Source organism: Protopterus annectens, chromosome 6.part0 (genome assembly GCF_019279795.1).
Source record: "Protopterus annectens isolate FY-2018-M chromosome 6.part0, PAN1.0, whole genome shotgun sequence".
In the NCBI taxonomy this organism is placed as follows: domain Eukaryota; kingdom Metazoa; phylum Chordata; order Ceratodontiformes; family Protopteridae; genus Protopterus; species Protopterus annectens.
The window spans coordinates 1,416,250,321-1,416,267,099 of NC_056737.1; positions in this window are offsets into that span (position 1 = coordinate 1,416,250,321).

The following is a 16,779-nucleotide window of genomic DNA, read 5'->3' on the forward strand; positions in this document are numbered from 1 at the left end:
AAACTGCAGACAGCGAGGAAAGGGATCTGATTTGACTTGCCATCAGATGTGTTTGGGTAGCATGTTACCCCTTCTGCCAGGACACTCAGGGACCAGTGCCATGTTGGCAAATAACCACACTAAAGAGCTATGAGTGTAATGAGGCCCAAGTTGCCCAGTTTTGGACAGATATGCAGCTATGTTTTAAGAGTCCTGTGTAAGTCTGTACAGGACATTATGTTTTTTTTTTTAAATGCCAAGTGTTTCTAGAAATTATGGCTTTATTAGACTATATTCATATTGGAACAGTGGAAACAAGCAGAAGCTTCTTTTCTTTGTAGTACTTATCTGATATTCATTGAAAAGCAGGCTGGAGAACACATTCTTTGACTCAATACGCTGGTATGTTTCAAGCTTTGGCAGGATTTCTTGCAAATTCCCTGTAGGAGAGTGACATTTCCTTTGTATTAGGATCTGGAGCATGGACTTTTCTAATTCCTAGTTCCTACACTTCCTGAAATGACACTAAATCTCTCCTCTGAATCTCCTTTACAAAACTGTTGAAACTCTACAATGTTTTCTGTCATTTTAAGCCCAGCTCTTTATTTCCTGCACTTAATCTTACTGCATCAGCTTGGTGAGAAGTCAGCTGCAATATGTTAACAGCACACACTCTCTGTTGACTTTCACCCTTGTTCATATCAATATATGCATTTAGGTCTTGCCTCTCATATATTGCACTGATATAATGCCTTTATTGTTATTTTTGTTTATTTTGGTCCCCTATATCATCCTCACAGCACTGCTACCCACTGCAACACATCTATGATGGGTCTACCAGCAACTCTGCATTCCTCCTGCACTCACTCCACTTATTCCTGGGGCCAGTTGTGAAACCTAAGAGTGTCTTGCGGTTCCCATTATCTAGACTCCATTGGGCCTTTTCATTTATGTCTTGGTCACTGTTTTCCTCCTTCCTGTCACAGTTGTGAAAGGAGGGCGTGCAACAGCATCATGCTGTCTATTGTCATGCTTCTGTGGCAGCTCAGCCATGCCCACCACCCTAGCCCTTTCAGAGTTCCACACTCTTACAAAATGTCCGCAGCTCCACCAGGGCTTATAGCTGGAAACCCACAAGTAACTGCCCACCTTTCACTGGGATGGGCCTGCCCATCCCCTCCCCTGATGCTTGATCAGTTGCCTGAGCCACTAATCACACATGGGTTGACTGGGCTGTAGTCATGTGACTGGGCTGTATTCATGGCTTTATCCCTATATGCGACTGCAGTGGATATAATGCCTTTATTCCTAGCATATTCTGCTTCTACTTCCAGTGTTGAATAATTCTTTTCATGCACATATTTTGCCTTCTCCAGCTATACTTCCTGTAAGATATGACTTTTTTTTCTTATTATATCCTCTCCATATGGACCACTTACTTTTGTCCAGTGTGTCTGTCCTCCTTTATCATTTCTAGAAATTTCCTTCCTAAAATTAATCTGATTTTCTTGCCAGTCTTTTTTCTGAGCCTTTCATGTAAGCTTACTTGATTGCTTATTTATTTGTCATAATTTTGTTTAATTTTTACTGTATTTGTTTTGCTGACTAGAGAATTCATCTGGGCTTAACCCACCTACATAAGAAGCTTCAGCAGAAAAAGTCCAGTAACACAAATAATACATATTCAAAGCTTAGAAACAACCAAACTGTAATGCAATTACTATGCAATTAAATCAGCAGCACTAGCAGATTGTACAAACGTGCTAATAATATCAGTACTGGCAGCATCTACTGCACTCTGTAATTAATATCGAGCGAATATTAGCTATCAATCATTATTTTAATTCAAACTTCTTTTGTATAACATTGTTTTTTTTTTCTTTCACTGTAAGCAAAATATTTACTGAATGAAAACTGCTATCTGTCTTTTTTATTTTTCTTGTACAAAATCATGTTACATAACAAGGTTTGTTTTTATCACTGTAAGCCCAATTTTTTCTACTCTGTCTACTACTGGCAATAAGCTCTACTTATTTGGACTTTAAAAGTCAAAAAATGAAAATTGTAAATGAATGAATGAATGAATGAAGAACACTAGTTTAGTTTGCAAAGCAATTTATATGTATATTTAGGTGATAAAGGATGATATATATCTCAATGTATGCATAAAGTTAGGGGGTTTGTAGGGAAAAAAATGACCGATGTTGTTTGTCTTTTGGCTTTTCCCGGTTAGGGGTCGCCACAGCGGAACTCCATTCCGTTAATGATTGGCAGTAGATTTTCACGAATGCCAAGGTGCCAGCTCGACGTCCAACCTTCAACGAAGGCATGCCCATTTACGCATGTCTTTCAAATGCTCACCCAACCATGGGGAGGACATGCAGACTCCACACAAAAGGCACTCACCGCACTCCAGCCGAGAATTGAACGGGAGAATCTCTTGCTGTGAGGCAACAACGCTACCGCTGCACCACTGCAGATCAGGAAAAAAATGATCAGGGAAAAAAATGACCGATAAATATTTGAAATGTTACTGTGTGCAAGGCTATATATATATATATATATATGTGTGTGTGTGTGTGTGTGTGTGTGTGTGTGTGTGTGTGTGTGTGAGTGTGTAGGTATAGATATTTACACATGCATCATAGTGATAGGTAGTTAATATAAACTTTACCCAGATGTTGAAATAAAGTACCTCTTGGGACTAGGAAATCATAAAACATGAATGTCTTTAAAGTTAAAATGGATAAGTATATGTGTATGTAAAATAGGACATGAAGCTGCGGTGGTGCAGTGGTAGCGTTGTTGCCTCACTGCAAGAGGTTCTCCTGTTCAATTCTTGGCTGGAGTGCCTTCTATGTGAAGTCTGCATGTCCTCCCCATGGTCGAGTGGCATTTGAAAGACATGTGTGAATGGGTGTGCCTTCATTGAAGGCTGGGCTGGCACCATACAAATTGACTGCCAATCATTAGCAGACTGGAGTTTTGCTGTGGTGACCCCTAACCGGGAAAAGCCAAAAGAAAAACAACAACATGTGAAATAGGACATATGTCCAGAAGTCTGCACTTTTAATGGTCCAGCTGACCTATGAAGCAAAAATAACTACAAAACCATATATCAAAGCATTGGCTTACCATAATACCGAACTGCATATGATCAAGACAGAAACACAGTAAATCTACAAAAGCAAAAGTAAACATTGCCGAATGTGTAAAACCCTGAAACACAACTTCACATGTGCCACTGGCATTTACCATTTTTCCCACTGAAGTGCAAACTCAGAGTTGGTATATACAAATTAAAGGGGGTATGGGGGATGCAGCCCCCCTGCAAAAATGTTATGAAATGTGTAATTTCGTTTAAAAATGTTTCTTTTTATTTGTATTGTTTTAGAGATTTTGACTGGTGCCAACGGCACATGCACAGTTGCGTTTCAGTGTTTTACACTTTCGGCAATGTTTACTTTTGCCTTAAGGGATTTATGGTGTTTCCCTCTCGGTCATATTTAGTTTGTATTACGGTAAGTCAACATTTTGTCTTTGGTAACCCAGAAAATCTGACTGAGTCAAAAGCAAGTTTTCAGCAGAGGTCTGGGGAAAAAGCTCCACAACATAAATAAAAAACATTTAAACAATAGTTGATGATTAATTATATACAAGGAGAAAAATGTCTTGCAAAGGAAAAAATACTTCAGAATGAGTTAGGAAGAAAGGCTCTATAAACACACCAGACACTCGATCCCACACAGTTTGGTTTCATCAAGGGGACGTCATGGCTGTTAAATTTGGTCAACTTCTTTGAGACAGCCACCAAGGCTGTGGATGAGGGGAAGACAGTGCACACAGCCTATCTTGACCTGGCCAAAGCCTTCGATACTATTCCCTACAATGGTATAATAGATAAACTCTTTCAACTAGGCATCAATCCATATGTTACCAGATGGGTAGCAAACTATCTCATTGACAGAGCCTAGCTAGTCAAAATAGGGGAAGCCACCTCAAGCAGTTCACTCATAACAAGCCGTGTACCCCAGGTGTCTTGGTGCCTCTGCTGTTTAGGATATACTTTTCTGAGGTGCAGGCCAAAACCAGTGGGCTATGGATGACCAAGTTTGCAGATGACTGTGCAAGCTGGGTACTGTCATCAATTTCCCTAGTGATGTGGGCATCCTCCAAGAGGGTCTCACCCAAACAAATGACTGGTGCCAGAAACATGGCCTCAAACTTGAATATCAAAAAATGCATCATCATCCCATTTGAGGAGAGTGACATCCCACAAATGATTACATTGATAATAAGGTCCTAAGCACGCAATAAGTCGTGAGGGACTTGGGCACCCAGGCTGATAGCAAACTGACTTTTGACCAACATATTGCCTCCATTGTACGGAAAGCTTTCTACATGGCCCACTTCATTAGTAAGGGTATCTCATCCAGGGACAAAGTGGTCATAACATCCCTGTATTCTTCCCTTATAAGACCCATTATTGAGTACAATGCCCCTTTCAGCATGTATCCCACAAAGCACATGCAGCAGCTGGAGAGACAACAGAGGTTCCTCACCAGGAGAATCCAGTGCCTGAAACATCTACCCTACACAGATAGGATAAAGGCCTGCTTACCTTTGAAAGGTTGAAAATCAACCTACTGAATGGCCATTTGTGCGAAACGGAATGACGAAAATCATCATTTCAATTTGAACCAAAGTTCGAAAATCAACAAATCGAAAACCAGATTCACTGATTTGAGAACTTCAATTCAAAGACAAAATGTAATGCAGGGGGGCTATGCCCCCCTGTGCCCCCCACACCCTCTACTTTATTATACTAACTCTGAGGTCGCAGTACAGTAGGGAAAGGGTCTACTTCCCGATCCCCACTATAGTGCACTTTGCACCAAAAATGCCAAATCTGCAACGAGCGAACGTTACTGTACATTTGCTCACTGCACATTCGATGCATTCTGTTTTCGGCTTTCTGAAAACTTGAAAAAGTCCTTTCGGACTTTTGTATTTCATTTATGTGCATTGCGCACATGTAAAGGTAAACCTAAAGGCCCTGTCCCTCTACTTAGTCTCCTACAGACCCCTCAGAGGTGACCTCTGTCTGGCATACAAAGCAATCGCAGACCCCGCCTTGATGGGACTGCTGCATATCCACAAGTCAGGCTCCACTTGAATAACCCACACAAGTGACCTCAACCTGGTCTGTGACATCAATAGGACTTGTTGGCGGGACAGATTTGTGTCCCAGTAACTCTTCCTTTTGCAGACTAGACTTCCTCCACACATCAAGCAGAGTACCTCTTTAACCCTTTTTAAATGAACCTGGATAACTGTACGGGAAACAGAAAACAAACCCCTGGGATTCCACATGTGTCCCTGCTGGACAGTGGCATAGGGTGCTGAGTTGTTGGAACATGGACTAAATTGGCCTCAGGGCCAATAGCCTAGTAACTTTTTATGATCCTATGATCCTATAAAACTATTTTACAATAGCTGATAAGTAAGCCCCATAACAGATAAAATACTTTACAATAGATTGGAGTATAACTTATATTACAAGGGAATAACAGTCCCCACACCAGAATGAACTATATTAACAGAATATTGGTAGTAGGAATTGTGATCAATAATACAATATGCACACTGCAAGTAGCAAGACGCTTTGCAGAAGTGGATAGCTTATGATGAAAAAAGTAGCATATAGTTACTCAAAAATATTGACTATATGTTTAATAACATATGCAGGTGAGAATTAATAGAGTGTTCTGATGCCAGTAGAGACAGAGTATTAGAATGAGAGGGGGAGGAGTAATGAGCTGGAGGAAATATTAAAGACAGGCAGAGAGAGAGCTGAGTAGTATTACAGAGAGGAAAATGTTATGGAAAGACACCAGAGAGGAAATAAATAGTAGTTAGTGTCAGCTGCTAGGATAAGAGGTAGAAGGGCATACCTTAGTAGCATGGTATCATTAAAGTGAGAGCTACTTTTGATGTTAGGCCATTGCTGCCTGTTAAGGTATGGAGGTGCTAGTGATTCAGAGTGAGAAAGGCATAGTTATAGTAAGTAGGTAGTCATGAATCTGAGGGTTGTCCAGGTAAAGGTCCAAGCAACCTGTACATTAAGACTATTAAACTTTCATGCAGCACAGCTTTAAAGAACCAGGCCAGTAAGATAATAACACGTAACAGAAAGATGAGTGCAATGGAAATGTAGTAGCAAGTTTAAGATGAAGGATATTTGGAAATTACTACAAGGGTAGGATAAATCTTAGCAGGGATAGACAAAAGTCAATATATTTAATGATTTCATTGGCAGATGTCAGTGGCTTAGGGATGCACATAAAACTGGGGGAATCAGATTTGAGGAGATGGTAAGGGGGTTAAGAAAATAATAAGAGGTAGTGCTGAAGTGTGATCATTTGGCATACAATGAAAGTAAGGTAGATGAGCAAGTGGTTAGGTAAGAATTGTTATACTGTTTTATAAGAAGATCAAAGACACAAATGTGAAGGTGGCAGGGGGTAGAGATGAGAAGTAGATGAGTGGATATACTGCAGGTAAGAGAGGATGAGATACAGCAAGGGGTTAAAAATAAGGCCATGAACCAATAAGTTGCAAACATTATGAATGGAATGGGTGACTAGAAAAAAGAATTTGGGGGTCGTTAATCAAGAATAGGAAGAAAAGGGAGCAAAGACAAAGATGACAGGATTTGAAAGTGACAGAAGATGTAACAGCTGCACTGTATGGACAGCTGCACAAGAAAGTGGGAGAAAGGGATGAATGGTATAATATGAAACACAGCAGGTGATGAACAGAGAAAGCAAGATGTGAACAGATGAAAAGGTAGCTTGAATGGATGGGGTACAGTTATGAGAATACTAAAGAAACTGATAAAGCAGTGGGAAGGTGTAACAATGTGCATTTGTTGGTTATATTATTTAAGGTGCAGGGAAATGGCTACTCCGGTTCGGTGTGAAAAGTGAATCATAACAGGCAGAAAAGTCACAATAATACTGCAGTGGTATTTATGCATTTCCACATAAACCTGATACATGCAAGACAAATAATTAAATGTGAATTCATTGAATTTGGGAGTATTGAGCAGTTCTGATGAGATTGCAGAAGTCAAATCAAAACAGTTAATGCAAATGTTCATAAGCCACGTCTTGAAAATTATTCCTGGATTTAAAGACTCACAGTAAACATGACGTATGAACACATATTTCAAATCTGAGAATATCTGTATTGATTGTTTATTTATGTATCCTTTGTTGACTTGGTTAGACCCATTAGGCTAGTGTGCTCTTTTTGGAGGAGATCCAAGGTGGTATTTATACTACTATGGGAAATTTGACCAGGCCATCTAAGTTCTCTTGCATTCACCTGATCTACCACTGACTCAAGCAGATGGAACTTCCATTTGCTATCTCAACTGAAGGACCATACACTGAGATGTGCAGGACCACTTAATGCTACAGTGCGTCAACAATCTAATCACCTGGAATGGGAATAGAACCCACTGTCTTCTGGGCTTTCACCACCAAAGGCAGTTAGGCCACCTGCTGCACCACTGATTTTAAAGTAAAGCAGAGCATTATTATATTGTGAGTAATGTTAAGTTAGGTTATTATGAGTAGGCAGGTTTGAGGGTACAGTAAGGGGTTCGGTTATGATTGTCTAATCTTATTTGATAGTGCTCCTCTTTGTCTGTTTTAAGGGAAAGATCCAACTTGAAAATCCAAAATATATATTTTAGTGTACACTGCTATGCTAGTACATCAGAAGTTTTTTTTTTTTACTTTTTTATTGCATTTTAATTCTGTATACTCCAAAATGGCCATCATGGGTTATGCATCCTGATGTAATTTTCTTTTCAATAGTCCTCATCTGGCTCTCTCAAGGGAGTTGCTGTCCTGCTGGTATGACAGCTTATGTGTTATTAAGAAGGGATTTTCATTGTTTTTGTCTTCATTTAGGTAAACTGATAGTGCTGTGACTGGCTTCTTACACATTCTCAGGAAGATATGTCGTTTTTTTTCTTCTACACTTTATTACAGCAATTTCTGCTAAATGCAAGTTGCTGCAAACTTTTTGATTGTATATTTAAATCCTTGACAAAATAAACTAGTAGTGAGGTTTTTTTTGAGTGTTGAAATATAGGGTCCATATGCAATTGGTAAGCCCTCCCCACATACCATGGGTTGACTGACAAGCATTTATTGAACTGGTGCCAAGTTGGCCATGCTCTGGTCTGCAGCATCACTGCTAACCACATATGGCACCCTCTGCAGTATACATCAGGGAATACAACATGGTACAGTGACAGTTAGGATGTGTTTATCAATATGAAAGGCTACCAGTCCTTGGAGTGTTAACTGGGCTATACTGTATATGTCCAGAAGCAGGCTACCCTAGCTGTCACCAAACAACCAGTAGCACTACATCTACTGACACAACAGCCACCTTCATCAAGGGATGACTGTGCCAGCAGTAGTGAAGGCAATTGTAGAGGCAGCTATGTCCCCATAGATGTTAGTACATGCAAAACAGCAACATCTGGTATATTTCATCTCCATTACCTGAAGTTTCTTAAGCAGTTCTGCCTTCCCCATCCAGATCTCTGTGCCATAAAGAAGCACTCGTTGCACCACTCATTGTACATCTTAATGTCCAGCTTCATAGACATTCTTCTGTCACACACTATCCCTCACACTTCATGTCACTTGGATGCAGATCTTCCAAGTGTAGCTTTGACCCCTCATTCAGATTTATTTTCTCTTCATACTTTACATACTCGCAGCTGTTAACCCATCCCACTATTTTTCCTTCTGTCTCAGTTTTCAGCTTCTTGTAATTCTCCCATTTGCTGACATGCCCAATGTCTTGCCTATATGCAGTTTCATTTCATGTGCTTTCAGTTTTGCATTCCAATCTGCTATCATTTGCTGATGTTTTTGTTCAGACTTTGCTTGTATTGCCACATCATCTGATAGTAGCAGCTTTTTGTCTCCACTTCCTGTCTGATTTCTAGCAATATGAAGGTACTGTGTGCTGTGCAAATTGTCTGGAAGGTATAATGGAGTGAACTCATTTGATAATGTAAGCATGCATGGCTGCAGGACTTGGCTACGGGGTGTACTGATTCTAAGACATTCAGCTACATGGTAAAAGAGTTTATATTCAACTGAATAACTGTTGAGTGGTCAAAGCATGGGTGATCACATAACAAATCACTGATCAAATACAGTGTAGTGGACATGTTTCCCTTCTGGATGCATGTTAAAGTTCATGCAGGAGTTGTGCATGCATTCAAGTGTTGAATATCCCCCACACTCCTGCAGGAACCATGTTACAGGCCATCTTGAGATTTTGGTGGGTACTGATGTGACTGGTGTTTTGTGATAGGCTGTATATTAATAAGCTATAGTTCAATAATGTGACATACACTCACCAAAAGTTATAGTGGTAAACTGGATCCTTAGGGCACACTGTAACATCGCTGCAAGTATGACAGATGGGTTGTCATATTGTGTTAGTTGTTGGTTTGGTAGCTTTTAAACTAGTCTGTGTGGTTAGAATGTACACCTATGTGCATTACTCTGCTTCTAAGGAGACAAAGGTCTACAGTGGTGTCAGATGTCATACGGAACTGTAAAGACATGGATAAGACTACCCTCCTCTTGTTTATTCTATTTCCAGAAGGCTAGTGAAAGCAAGAGATGTTGTGTTCTCTCATGGTGAGGACAGTAGCTTTGTTAAATATTAGTTAAGATACTAGTACTTACATGACCTGTAAGCTGTTTGCAAGTCGCACATCTCTTTTTGTACAGTTTTATATCAGCATGGCAGTAGCTTTGTAGTCTAACAAAATAAATTACAAATTTAATGTTCCTCCTCCTCCTCCTCATCTTCATTAACTCCCATTTTCCCATTTTCGACTTGTGATTGGGGTGTTGCACCTTCTTTCACTATCTCTCTCAATTCATTACCAATCTCCTACCTTCTTCAATGGTCATGCATGACTATCAGGTCATCGCTCCTGCAATCAGAATATCTCTTTGCTGGATGCTCTCATTTCCTCTTGCCTTTTTCCTGTCTGTCCCAAATCTTGTCATCTGCTTTTATGCACATGTGCCCAAACCACTGTAATCTGTTCTCTTTCACCTTTATGTAATTGGAGCTACTTGGGCTTTGTTCTGATGTCCTCATTTATTTGCCTGTTTCACAGCATGCATCTACCACCATTCTCAGGCATGTCACCTCTAGCACCTTTAGCTTCCTCGTCTGCTCCACTTTCACTGCCCAGGTTTCTGTACCATGAAGTAGAACTGGTTGCACCAGTGTTTTGTACACCTTATTTTTCAGCTTCTTTGGCATTCTTCTGTCATACACTATCCCTGACACTGTCGCATTTGGTGACAGCCCCTCTAATTATAGCTTTCACTTATTCAGTCAGACTTTCCTTCTCCTTAACCACCCCTCCCAGATATGTTTAGCTGTTAACTTGCTATGCTATTTTGCCTTCTATCTCAATTCTTAGCTTTTTGATTTCCTCCATTTGCCACCATTACAGCTCTTGTATCTGTACTCTCTTTCATCTCATGTGACTTCAGTTTTACACTCCATTCCCCTAGCCTTTGCTAAAGTTCTTGTTCAATTCTGCCTGTAATGCCACATCATCTGCATATACCAAGTTTGTTGATTTGTCCCCTCCAACCTGTTTGATAATGTAGTCCATCACCAATATGAACAGCACTGAGCTCAAAGCTAAACCCTGATGCACACCCACTCCCAATGGAAATCCCTCTGAATCCAAACACCGTTTGTAGTTGTATCAGTGTGCCCTTGTACATAGCCTGCACTAATTCAACTTATGTTTCTGGGACTTTGTACCATCGAAGGATTGCCCAAATCACCATTCTTGGGACCTTGTCATAAGTTTTCTACAAGTCTAGCAATGTCCAGCTGAACTCCTTCCTCATCTGTAGCTTCCTGTCAACATCTGTCTCACTGAAAACATCAGGGGAGTTGTGCTGCATCCTGATCTGAATCCAAGCTGCTCATCTCCCATCTTATTTGTCACTGCTCTGCATCTTCATTTACTGATCAACCTTTCCAGAATTTTCATGCAGTGTGACAGGAATGTAATACCTGTATACTGCCCACAGTGGTGAATGTCCCCTTTGTTCTTGTACACTGGCACTAGTACAATTATTCTCCAGTCATGTGATACAACTTTCTGTCCAGATTGCTATGAGTACCCTCAGGAGCCATTTTTTCCCTAACTCGCCCAGTATCATATCTGCTGTGACCTCATCTAAACCAGCTACTTTCCCTTACTCCAGTTTCCTTAGTGCTGTTCTGACTTCTTCTAGGGTGGGCTTCTACTCCTCTTTCATCATAGGTTGTGTCTGGAGCAGTGCGGTTTCTGTGGGGTTTTCTTCATTCAGAAGCAGTTTGAAGTGCCCCCTCCCTCCATCTGCCTTTGATGCCTTGTGGCTAGTGAGCAGATTGTTGCTGGGATCCCTTACGAAGGGTGTCTGATGACTATTTTCTTCACCTTTCTGTCTTTGCCTTGCAATCTGCTAGAGTTTCTTTGTGCCAGCTACTAGGTCACTTTACATAACTTGGTAGAGTGTCTCTGATGCCTTGTTCTTTGCTATTGCAAATCCTTTCCGCTTTGTTAGCCAGTCTTAGCCTCTGCTAGCCAAAGTCATTTGAAAGAGATGGAGATAGAGATACACATCTTATGTAGTTTTGTAATACATATTAGTTTGTCAGTACTGACAGAGGGACTGACACATTTCATTTAGGGAGACTTTGACTTATTCTCTCTTTCCAAATGACAGGCACATAACGTTCAGTTATAATACTGCTATTAGCTAGAATGGCTATTGAATAGAATAGTTGTTCTTCTCCAATATGAACTAGTTTTGGTGGACTTTTGTCAGAAAATATTGAGTCTTAAGTTTGTCGATATGGTTTTTACTCATGAAGCTAATACAGATTTTGTATGAAAGGTCTGTATGCTTTGGTTTAGTTATTTGTTATTCAGAAGTATATGCATTTGTTTGATTAATATTTCATATTTACTCATGGGTGTGATTTTAAGGAAGCATAGTAGGATGTTATTTGTAAAATGTTAAGAAGTCTGCTACAACACTACCATATAATTTTGTGAGTATTTAAACAGTTTACTTTACTTTACTGTAGGTTTGAGTTTCTTACAGCCCTAACCAGAAGGATTTAAGAGTTAGCAGTGAGGATTACTGCTGACTTGTAAAATAATTTTGTTTAGCATTACAGAGTAGGGATCTAGAGTCATTTTCTGTTGGTAAACAACTGTTAAAAGATATGTGTGGATTTTTATTGTGTAGGTTTTCGTACAGCTAGTTTCTGTGACAGAAGTCTTATATTTTTTAACAGGTTATACCAGAGTTCCATCACTTTTTTATTTTCTGGTGGTGAGACCAGAACCATGTCTTGAGTGGAATTCTTTGTTTGTGGGTTGAATTATGAGTTACTTGATGTATTTGGAAATAACTAAAAATGTTTCCTACATGTGAGTGTGTTTGTGTATGGTAATGGAAGAATGACCATGTCAGGGCTAGCCATCCAATGGTGTGAACATTGGATGTAGATGACTTGTTCACTGTTGGTATGACACGCTGACCTCATGTACTAAATGGGAAAAAGGGGGATTGATACCAAAACCATTTACTGTGGGATATGAATGAAGGTTAAAGTTGTTTGGTCACTTGATACTGATGTATCCTAGAATTATTTATGATGAGGACTGGGATTTACAATTATAGATCCCAATGCACGTAATCAAGACATGATTATGAAGGTGCTTCCACCCAGGCATTTGTTATGTTCTAATATGATTACAGGTGAAGATGTTATGATAGAAGCAAGGTGTACCTCATGCTCCTTTGTAGGTTTGATCTTGCCTTAGTGAAATGCATCCAAGAACTACATTGGTGTATGATGTTTTAGCCAGGCAGAATCACTTTACTCCACTGAGTACATTTTTTCTGATGATCTCTCAGTAATGATATGGCTTATGGAGGCCTAAACAATGAAAATTGTCAAAATTGCCATCTTTATCCTGATAATTATATAGTTTTTTTAATCCTAGAGACAGAAATACTCCTCCAAAAACAAAATTTTCTGTAAGACAACAGATGAAAATGATGTATACACTTCTTAAATATACAAGGGAAGCATTTGAACAAATGCACACAAATGTTAAATGTTAAGTGGGTGGCAGAAGCAGCACAATGTCTAGGTCACGTCACTTCAATAATCTTTACTGATGTTAAAGCTGCTAAGAGAATGTTAATGGGTGAGAACATATTCTTTTTCTAAAATATGTTTAGTTTGTAACTGTTTCCCAGTGAGTACTATACAGTGCAATGTTATGCTGGTTGAATGGAGTGTCGAATGAAAGTGTATGCGTTTTATGAAATGGCATAGTTGCAAACGTTTTGTTTGAGAAAGAGGAGGTAACAGTGAGGTAAGTATAACACAGAAATGGGATAGTAGTAAGATAGGTGGGGATGTGAGGCATGCATGATGTAAGAAAGAGATAAGAGAGAGATAAATGCAGATACATGGTATGTGCGATGTAAGAAATGAACGATAGTGAGACAGATGCAGATCTGAGGTATGCATAATGTCAGAAAGTAATAGTAGTGAGATAAGTGGTTATTAGCAGTACGATATAAGAAAGGGCTAGTAATGAGATAGGTGAGGATGAGAGGTTTGTGAGATGTAAGAAAGGGATAATAGTGAGATAGGTGAGGATATGAGGTTTGTGTGATGGAAGAAAATGATAACCTTGAGACAGGTGGCGATGTGCGGTATGTGTGATGGAAGAAAATGATAACCTTGAGACAGGTGGCGATGTGCGGTATGTGTGATGGAAGAAATGGATAACCTTGAGAGAGGTGGAGATGTGAGGTATGTGTGATGGAAGAAATGGATAACCTTGAGACAGGTGGAGATGTGAGGTATGTGTGATGGAAGAAATGGATAACCTTGAGACAGGTGGAGATGTGAGGTATGTGTGATGGAAGAAATGGATAGTAGTGAGATAAATGGAGATGATGACATGTATGGGTAAGAAACGGATAGCACTGTGGGGATGCAAAAGTCCACAACTGGTCATTTGCATTAACTGTATCCTTTTGGCTTTTCTTGGCGGGGGGGGGGGCTTGTTCTTGGTTTGCGGTGGGTTTGAAATTTAAGTTACTTTATAAATAGTTTAATTCCCAGCGGAAAGGTGGGTCTTATGAGTTTTACTTCTGCTGAAGATCAGTATATTTTATTGCACTGTTCCCTTTCCAATACATTGTATTTTCAAATCTAGGCAACATTAGGGACTGAAACCCTTGGGAGTCAAACCACCCTCAAAAGTAATTCTCTTAAAGATATGCCACTTAGGAAAGCACTATGTTATTCACATCACTTATATACCTTATGTGAAGCAGTGAGATACCTGCAACAAGCACTAACCTTCAAGCACCTGGTTCAAATGAAGTCTGGCAGGTCAGTGCATGATTTAAATGTTAAGGTCTTAGGAAACAGGGAAACCCATGGAAACAGCAGATGACTGCTAAATTGTTCCTCACTAGTCAATGCCAGCTGTTGTCTACAGTTAAAAGACCAGGTAGCTGAAGGCTTCTATAATATCCAGTAAAAAAAGAAAATATAAGTCAAGTAAAAAAGAAGGTCACTTTCAGACAGAAAATGTTTAACTTATTAATTATCCATTGGGAGACAGAGCAATATTGCTATATAAACATTTTGTTATACAGTTTAGATGTATGGGAATAAATCTAGCACCTAAGAATAGTTACTACTGCCAAAATCAATAGCATTTAATCAATAGCATTTAATGTTATCCATCTGTTCGATGTTACAGGTGAATATACCTCTTCAAAGAGGTGGCATTCAGTGAGAAAATTAAATAATAGAAAGATGACTTAGGAAATATGCACGCTGTCAGTTTCAAAGCAGGTTCACTTTGAAATAGGCAAGCATTTATTTATTTGCTTTTGTTTACCAAGAAAGTCAATCTGGGAAATGCAGTGCCCGTTTTCAGTGAAAGCCCAGGGAGAAAAGTTTTAAAACAAGGACAGAAATACATTTTTGGCAATTCAGAAGAAAAACAATCGACAAACATTATTTACAAAATATTTCAATCAGTCAACAAATATTTACAAAGCATATCAGATTAAGGAAATACATATTTTCAAGACATTGTGAGTAAAGATCAAAATACTATATTAATACCCTTGTATAGTACCAACAGCTGAGTGAGTTAGGATTGCATACTTGAGACTGTTGATGTGGTACACTTGCATAGTTCATAGCCAGATGATGTTGTAGGGCTGATTTGAATTGCTTCATGTTATTTAAAACCTTGATGTAATCTGGAAGTTTGTTCCATGCCTTAGACATGGTGACAGGAAATAATGAGTCACTGTAATAATTATTGGATTTATTAGCAGCAGTTAGTTTAACTTCTGAGGATCTTAGGGTTCTGAAAAAGTATAAAAATATTATAGTTCTCTATTTCTGTGTATCATCAATTGAGCTATCTATATCTAAGCAAAAACACATATATGTTTACACACACACACACACACACACACACACATGAGCACAAACATTTGTGTGTGTGTGTATGTATGTGTGTGTGTGTGTGTGTGTGTGTGTGTGTGTGTGTGTGTGTGTGTGTGTGTGTGTGTGTGTGTGTGTGTGTGTGTGTGTATATGCTGAAAAGTGTCAAAATATTACAGATATCTATTTCTGCCTATCATCAATCTATCTATATCAAATTACATATGCACCAGTGAAATACAATGCATCGATACATATGCACACTCATGTAAACACACAAATGCATACATTTGCCCTCCTGTCAGTACTATTCCATCAGTCATACAAAATTTCTCAATAGGCAAAGGTTTCCTTCCTGTTATGCCCAGGCCCACTGGTTACACTAACTAGCTTCTCTGACTAATGTTTTGCAAACTACTTCTGGTCATGTGCTTCAGAGATCTGATATCTGACAGCAGCAGCAATCAGCAGATGTGATCCTGGCCTCTGTTGTCGCAGAGCCTATGTGTCATTATAGAAAATACGTGTCACTATATACAAAATGTATCATTATAGAAAAGATGAAGAGCGAAAACAATATATAATCTGTCATTATGTCCTTATCATTTGTGATCCAAATACATGTGATGGCTGGTCACAATTTTGCTTTCACGGGATAAACGACCCTGTTATAGCTGTTGTCACTGAGAAGCACTAGCCCCTCTCACTGCTCAGTCCATTCATCCTCGATCTGACATTGGATAACTCAAATCTGTTTCTGACTCCCATTTACTGATACTCAGCCTGGCACTTCTTCTTGTACCAGCAACCAGGCACCTGCAGGTCTGAAATTTAAATCTACTAACTGCATAACTACAGCATGGCAACAATGGCAGGACTATTTTCCAAGCAGAACTCACTTCCGACCCATGTATTCTGCATCTTTCACTTAATTCCTCTGTACATACATTCTGAGTCACCCCTGAAAAGATATGCTTGAATCTGATGGGTTTACCCAATTAACAAGTGAGTGAAGAGATGTTAAAATAAAAATATACTTTTGATTGCATACTGGCTGTGAGTTATTGTGATCGAGGAATCATGGTGGCTGTTATAGCCCCTTTTCTGTTTTTTTTTTCTTGATTTTGCATGTAGGACATTGCTGCCTGCAATGTATACTGAATT